Below are 8523 nucleotides of genomic sequence, written 5' to 3' on the forward strand. Positions count from 1 at the left end.
CACAGGAGAAGCGGGTGTAGTTGGTGTGTTAGCTGTTGTTGCCATGAACCCACACATGAGTGCACGGGACATTGCGAGAGCCGGTGGACTGAGTCAAAGTAGTGTGATGCGCATACTGAATCGTCACCGCTTTCACCCGTTTCATGTGTCGCTACATCAGCAATTACATGGTGATGACTTTAATCATCGAGTGCAATTCTGTCAATGGGCATTAACAGAGAATGCGTTGCAGTTCTACCTGTTTACCGATGAAGCGGGTTTCACAAACCACGGGGCAGTGAATCTACGGAACATGCATTACTGGTCCGTGGACAATCCTCGCTGGCTCAGACAGGTAGAGCGACAGCGACCGTGGACTGTAAACGTATGGTGCGGAATCATTGGCGACCACCTCATTGGTCCTCACTTCATTGCAGGGGCCCAAACAGCTGCAACATACATCGCGTTTCTACAGAATGATCTGCCAACGTTGCTCGAAAATGTCCCACTGGAAATGCGTCGACGTATATGGTATCAGCATGATGGTGCACCTGCACATTCCGCAATTAACACTAGGCTGACCCTTGACAGGATGTTCGACGGGCGTTTCATAGGACGTGGAGGACGTATAAATTGGCCAGCCCGTTCTCCTGATCTTACACCTCTGGACTTCTTTCTGTGGGGTACGTTAAAGGAGAATGTGTACCGTGATGTGCCTACAACCCCAGAGGATATGAAACAACGTATTGTGGCAGCCTGCGGCGACGTTACACCAGATGTACTGCGGCGTGTACGACATTCATTACGCCAGAGATTGAAATTGTGTGCAGCAAATGATGGCCACCACATTGAACATCTATTGGCCTGACATGTCGGGACACACTCTATTCCACTCCGTAATTGAAAACGGAACCCACGTGTGTACGCGTACCTCACCCCTCATGGTAATGTACATGTGCGTCAGTGAAAAAGACCAATAAAAAGGTGTTAGCATGTGGACGTAATGTGCTGTTCCAGTCTCTTCTGTACCTAAGGTCCATCACCGTTCCCTTTGGATCCCTACGTAATTCCGTGCTCTCCGATACACACGATCGAACAGCGGAGGAGTGGTACTCAAGCGTCAACTTTAGGTTCCAATATCTCCGGATGTAATTAACATTTTACAATGCAACAAACGGCACTGATTACGTATTTGTTTATATGTTCGGATGTGCTAACAAAACTAACGGGGTTCCATTTAAAAAAACGTAGGTTTGTGTTAAAAAACATACTTCCGTGCATTTTTTTATGGTTCGTATTAACCAATTACACTAGCCCCTCTCCTCACGTTCGGTCTGTGGAATCGATTCGTCCGTATTTGATGTGGTTTACGAAATATATCCAGCGGTAATGTTAGGTGACTCACCCTATGTATATATATATATATATATATATATATATATATATATATATATAGGGTGTTACAAAAAGGTACGGCCAAACTTTCAGGAAACATTCCTCACACACAAATAAAGAAAAGATGCTATGTGGACATGTGTCCGGAAACGCATAATTTCCATGTTAGAGCTCATTTTAGTTTCGTCAGTATGTACTGTACTTCCTCGATTCATCGCCGTGATTTCATACAGAATACTCTACCTGTGCTTCTAGAACATGTGCCTTTACAACCTTTACAAGTACGACACAACATGTGGTTCATGCACGATTGAGCTCCTGCACATTTCAGTCGAAGTGTTCGTACGCTTCTCAACAACAGATTCGGTGACCGATGGATTGGTAGAGGCGGACCAATTCCGTGGGCTCCACGCTCTCCTGACCTCAACCCTCATGACTTTCATTTATGGGGACATTTGAAAGTTCTTGTCTACGCAACCCCGGTACCAAATGTGGAGACTGTTCGTGCTCGTATTGTGGACGGCTGTGATACAATACGCCATTCTCCAGGGCTGCATCAGCGCATCAGGGATTCCATGCGACGTAGGGTGGATGCATGTATCCTCGCTAACAGAGGGCATTTTGAACATTTCCTGTAACAAAGTGTTTGAAGTCATGCTGGTACGTTCTGTTGCTGTGTGTTTCCATTCTATTCTTAATGTGATTTGAAGAGAAGTAATAAAATGAGCTCTAACATGGAAAGTAAGCGTTTCCGGACGCATGTCCACATAACGTATCTTCTTTCTTTGTGTGTGAGGAATGTTTCCTGAAAGTTTCGCCGTACCTTTTTGTAACACCCTGTATGCACGCGATATTAACTTAATATAATAAGAAGAAAAATTTTACGGAGCTAGTATTTTTATATGTTCTGTGCGCTTATTGTACCCTATGTTGCCATCCGTGATTAGTTCAGTGTATATAAATGTGTATGTGATGCAGAAAAGGAGCCTACGACGACTCATAGGTATTTAATTTTATTGCCCACGTATAAAATCAAAACACCTACATAAATAAGAGTATTGCACCAATTTTTTTTTCCTTCTTCTGTGCTAGCAGCGTTATATGCTACCCAAAAGTCATACACACAAGACATCCATGTATTATTAATCGACATTCATGACAGAAAGAAAGTCAGCATTGGTCGTAATGTCGTCTGTGTTTTATTGCACATCTTGATTTAGGTTGACGGCACAGCCATCATCAGTTTTATGAATACAAAAATAACACAAGGCTCAGACATTGAAAAAGAACACTAACCAAGAATCATTTCACAGCTGTACAGAATGCTAATTGAACAATTGCCTACCGCTAAAGGTACTCATGTGGACTCAACATATAACGGCACACGTTACAATATAGCTTTGGCATGTACAAGCATTAGTCAAACTAATGCTGCTGTTTAGAAACACTTACAGCCTACCTTGGTTTATGCCATGTTGGGTGGCCAATGCTCTCTATTTCCATTATGCATACACGTAAGAATGAAATGAAGGCAACTAACAATTATTACCATTTGAAAGTCGCCTTCTTGGCAGAGGGCGTAATGGCGAGCTTAACGCGGTTGCCCCATATGTTATATTCGATTTAAGGTTTTATCCTCTCTCACTATATTGACACGTCAATACTCTCACTACTCTACATGAACTACCACAGTCGGTAACGTCGGACCCATCTGTGACTCAACAGACACTACATAGCGAAAGAACTGTGGCAACGAGCGCGAATAAATAAATACTATTCTATTAGGCGATTGTGCCACTGCCTGGGTCACTCATCAAACGATGATAGTTGACAGGAATCGTTTTGAAGGGTGCTGAGGCTATCTTGATACTACAAAGGCCCAAACATAATTCTCACAGCGACGAATATCTAAAAGAATATAATCTAAGAATTTAACAGATATTTTCGGAAAATCTTTATTTGTCACAATATCTGTACGTCGTTAATTAAAACTACACCTCCGAACAATAGGCCATCCTCAGCCATAAGAAATGACATTAATTGCATGTTACGCGTCCAATCATTTTTATCCTTGAGGACGGCCTGTTGTCGGCCCGAAACTGGTAAGTCTAACACAATGATATACAGTTAACTAGAGAAGTTTTATTTCCCCACATTGCAATAAATACATACATAGAGGACTAGTTTCGGAAATTTAAATGTCATCTTCACTGTGCCACTCAGTGTAGAGCACTGTCATCTAGCCATAAATATATTTGGGAGCCACTCGTTGAAGAAGATGCACCAGTGTTATATCATATGTAATAAAACAATACTTGTGGTAAAGACTCTCAAAAGCTCTCAAAAGTTTCTGATAAAATACTTTTAGTTTACTGTGTCTGTATTGACAACTGCCGGTACATAATAACCAATACCCTGTGAACCAAATGTGTTGTATCAGAAACTTTTGAGAGTGTTTATCACAAGTATGTTTTTATTATATGTCATAAACACTGGTACGTCTTCTTCAACAAGTGTCTCCCAAATATGTTTATGACTAGACGACAGTCCTCTGCACTGAGTGGCACAATGGCCTATATATGCAGATGTTCTGAAGATGGCAATTTAAGTTGCCTAAACTAATCCTCTTTATACGTATTTGTTGCGATCTGGGCAAAAAAGGTTCTCTATTAAGAAGACTAAACTTTTAACAATAAAATCGTTCTGTTTGTTTAGCCTTCTTACTGCATAATTACTGTACTTCTAAGGGCTAAGTTTAGATCAAATTGTAAACATAATTAGTTTTTGCGGAACGGTCACAAACGTCTTTTTTTCTCTCATTAGTTTCGCGGGAAATTTTAAATTAACAATGCTAATGAGGTAGCCAACCAAGCCGGTGGCGTAAGTGAGAGAGAGAGAGAATTGAAAATCCATGCGGTCCAGCTTAGGTGGCTTTTGTAGCCCAGTTGAAGGCTGTTTCCCAGCTTTCTAGACCACAAGTGCCCTGTGTAATATTATTCGCCTGTACTGTGGTACTTTGTAAGCAGCTATCGTTTACACCCTGCGTATCGGGAACTTAAAGCCTATGGAATTATTGAGAAAATATTGCTCACCTTTTGGGACTGGGTCAAGTACTCAAGCGTCTATACAGCTGTGAAAATTACCAGTCAACAAACGTGCATTCGCCAACTGAAGTACATTAAACACACCTAGACAGCAAGTGTTTCATAAGAGTGTGCTAGAGACACAAACTTTAGTGCTCGCGCTATGATCGTCTCATAAATTCTAGCAGTTATAGCAGATATTAGGAATACGCTTAACGCTGCAGTTACAATAAAAACACACGCACAACCTATGCTTTACAAAATAAGACGCAATGAATGAATTGCCAGTTACCAATTTTTAAATATCATGCAAAGATGTTGCATAGAAGTTTTCGAGTTCTGTCGTCAACAAACAACGAATAAAACAATTTGAGCAAAGAAAGATACAATGTTTCATATAAAATATTAGCAGCCGGATTGTAATGACTGAAGGTGACAGAATTGTGGTCTGCAATAAAAAGAAAATCAATGTAGAGCTTCGAGGAACCTCTCAGATAGCGTGAAAGTGAAAAAGCAGTTGTCAGCAGAGTTAGCATCAAGAAATGGCATAAGCCTAACGGATATTAAGTCCGGTATTATTTTAGATAATACGATAAATATACTTTGTTTTGAGTGGTAAGAAACTGGAAACAGGAGAATCTTAAATTATTTCCGTGAGACAATTTAAAATAATGAAAATATCTCTTACAAACGCGTGGTCAAAGAAACGTGGAGTTCTAGTACTTTTTGTATAACTTCCTAGTGTAGGACACTTAATTCTAGAAAAAGAAGGACAAAAATATAGGATAAAGAAATACGGAAATTAATTTTACACAAGGATCTATCTGGACTGCTACAGCTTGCAACAAAGCAACATAAGAGAAAAACGGAACTAGCTCTTCTGTAAAGCAATGGTTAACAAAATATTGTTTTTGTAGAGGCGCTGTATAAAATACCATTAACACTCAATACTCGAGGGCTTGATTACATGCCGGTAGTTGTTAATTTACTTTTCTCAACTTTTGTTACACTAGAAAAGGAATCAAACATGTGTATAGTGCAAAATAACTTAATTTCATATACATGTACATATATTTACAGTCAAAGCAGAGTATTTGATTGGGGACACAGTTTTAATGTGCCAAAAAGTTTTAGAACAGTGCAAGTTCCACTACAGAGTGTAAGAATGTGGATACAATATATAAAGTAAAAAGTAAAATATATTTCGAAATCTGAACTCTGGAGCCTAATAACATCGAAATCTAGACATTTGACACTAAAATCTGTCGTCTTCGGATACTTTTTTTTCCCTTCATACTCTCACCTTCATTCCCAGAAGCGCACTTTTTTCTCTTTCCTTCTTCGAGATAATAACTCATGTAAAATAAACTTATCTCGAACCGCAAATTATTGATGGGATGAAGTCCACCCCTTAGTAGACTGTCAATGATTCTCTTACTACATTTGAGGTGTATCTTATACTTTAAATAAACTGCGTGGATGGAAAATGTATCTTTTGTCAGTAAGATAAGATAATAAATACGACGGTCATCTATAGTTTTAGAGATAAGTAAAATATGTGTCGAAGAAATGGTACCGAAAATGGACTGGTCCGAAACTAATTGCGCACCTCTGAAGTTTTAGCGGAATTTCAACGAACATGTTTCGAGGAAGGGCATCTCTTTGATGTCTTGTACAGAGGGGTGGTAGAGCACCTCAGCGAATGACGGTGCGTTTTTAAGTCTCGACGTGTGTGGACCCAGTGAGTCACGGCCGGCGACGTCTCTTTTATGACGACAATGACCGCGGTGTAGGCGCGGCTTTCGTTGCAGATGCATCTGCGGTGTCATCCTCGTGACGATGACAACACATGGCCATATTGTGTCTCTCTACACAATATGCTGGGCCTCTAGTCAAGTTTATTACTTCTTTATGCAGGTATCATCCAAGAAGTGCACAGCCGGACGACATTACCACTATAGGTCTGCCTTGATAGTATTTGTTCTACTACTACATCCGAATTCTACAGTGTTAGATTGCTAAGGGTGTAGCTGTCGTAAACCGTAAGGTTGACTTCAGCACTGCAGTCCCGTAGGAGATGGCATGCTCTTGCTTGCATCCAACCTTTCTTGTGACTTGCCTCATCCAGGAACTCGAGACATACATTTTAAAGGTGGACTAGGAACCATGGTGCAATTTGTCATATCTCGAGCTATTAAATCATTTCCAGAAGTGAAAGAAAGTCTGAGTGACAGAAAAAACATCAGAATCGACTGAGGATGAAACCCCAGACCACTGGATTTGTTTCTGGAACATGCTCACTGAGCCACACAGAATTAACAATCTCCATATCTGACCTGAATTCGTCAGGTTTTTCATTCAAGTGGCACTGGAAGTCTTCGTGATATTCACAGTGAGACACAACTGACGACGACGCCTGTCTCCATTGCTACTATCTGTTCCAAGACGTGGCACGTTGGTGGCGAGATTTCACGTATGATCTAAACCATTGCGCTGCACTTAGTGCGAAAGTTAGGATTCTGAGTTGTAACTAAAATGTCGAAATCAATAATATCATAAGCTTTGATAAAATCTAAAAAAGCGCTTGACAGTAGCCTCTTGTCTGTCAGTGGCTAATTTCAGGTCGCCTGTTAATTTTATTTAAGCAGATTTTGTATTACGATTTTGGCGGAAGCCTGATTGGTATTCATCTTGTAGCTTATTATTGCTTGAGTAAATGAGTTCTACGCAGAAAATAAAACAAAATATCAAATAGAAATTGATTTTCACAATTGGTGGCAATGCTCTTCACATTTCATCTGTATTTGTGCCAAAATATTTGATGAACTACGAGTAATTCTGATTGGTAACGAAACTTTGGAAACACCTCTCAACAAGCGGCAATCAATGGAGCGGGACCACACAGCTTACATTGTAAGCAACTCGGAGGATGAAGAGTAATAACTTTTTTTGTGTGAATGACAGCGGAACCTACTCGAACGTTTGCCCCATCAGTACAGAAAAAATAACGATTTCTGATGTGGTATATTTGCAGTCGAAACAGGCCGGTATTAGTGTACAATTCTTACTCTTCACAGTTGTTAGACTGATTATTTACAGTCCCTGAGATAGTTAACAAGGATAGACAATTAGGGCTTAATTTCAGACGACGACGAGGCATCACAAACGCAGTACAAACACAGGTCGGGACAAATTAGGGAAGGAATTCGGCTGCATCCTTCTCAAAGCAGCCTTTCTGTCACGTGTCTTAAGAGATTAGGGGAACGTAAATCTGAATGATGGGACGGTGTTTAAACTGCTGTCCATCCTAGTACGATTTCACTGTTTTAAAGAGTGCCCCACCCTGTAGCCAAATACAACGAACTCTGCAACGCTGTTCAGCAATTTAAAAAATTATAACTTCGTACAATTTAATAGAAAACTAAAACATTTAGTCAATAACTGTATTTTACATTAAGTGAGATCTCCAATCACTTTGATACTTAACTCTAACCTAAAACATATTTGCAACGACAAAAGGCTGTGCGAAGAACGCGTTGCATAATGTAAATGATGAGAATCTCTTAAAGGAAGTGGGTGATTCAGATTTTATACCACGGATATAAACCACTCATTCTACTGGATTTCTCTTTTAACTTTAAAAAAAGGTGTAAGTAATAGTGGCAAGTTCTCGATCACGAAATACAAGTCTCAGGTGACGTTTATCTACATCTACATCTACATGGATACTCTGCAAATCACATTCAAGTGCCTGGCAGATGGTTCATCGAACCACCTTCACAATTCTCTGTTATTCCAAACTCGTATAGCGCACAGAAAGAATGAACACCTATATCTTTCCGTACGTGCTCTGATTTCCCTTATTTTATCTTTGTGATCGTTCCTCCCTATGTAAGTCGGTGTCAACAAAGTATTTTCGCATTCGGAGGAGAAAGTTGGTGATTGGAATTTCGTGAGAAGATTCCGTCGCAACGAAAAACGCCTTTCTTTTAATGATTTCCACCCCAAATCCTGTATCATTTCTGTGACCCTCTCTCCCATATTTCGCAATAATACAAAACGCGCT

Source organism: Schistocerca serialis, chromosome 2 (assembly GCF_023864345.2).
Source record: "Schistocerca serialis cubense isolate TAMUIC-IGC-003099 chromosome 2, iqSchSeri2.2, whole genome shotgun sequence".
Lineage (NCBI taxonomy): Eukaryota > Metazoa > Arthropoda > Insecta > Orthoptera > Acrididae > Schistocerca > Schistocerca serialis.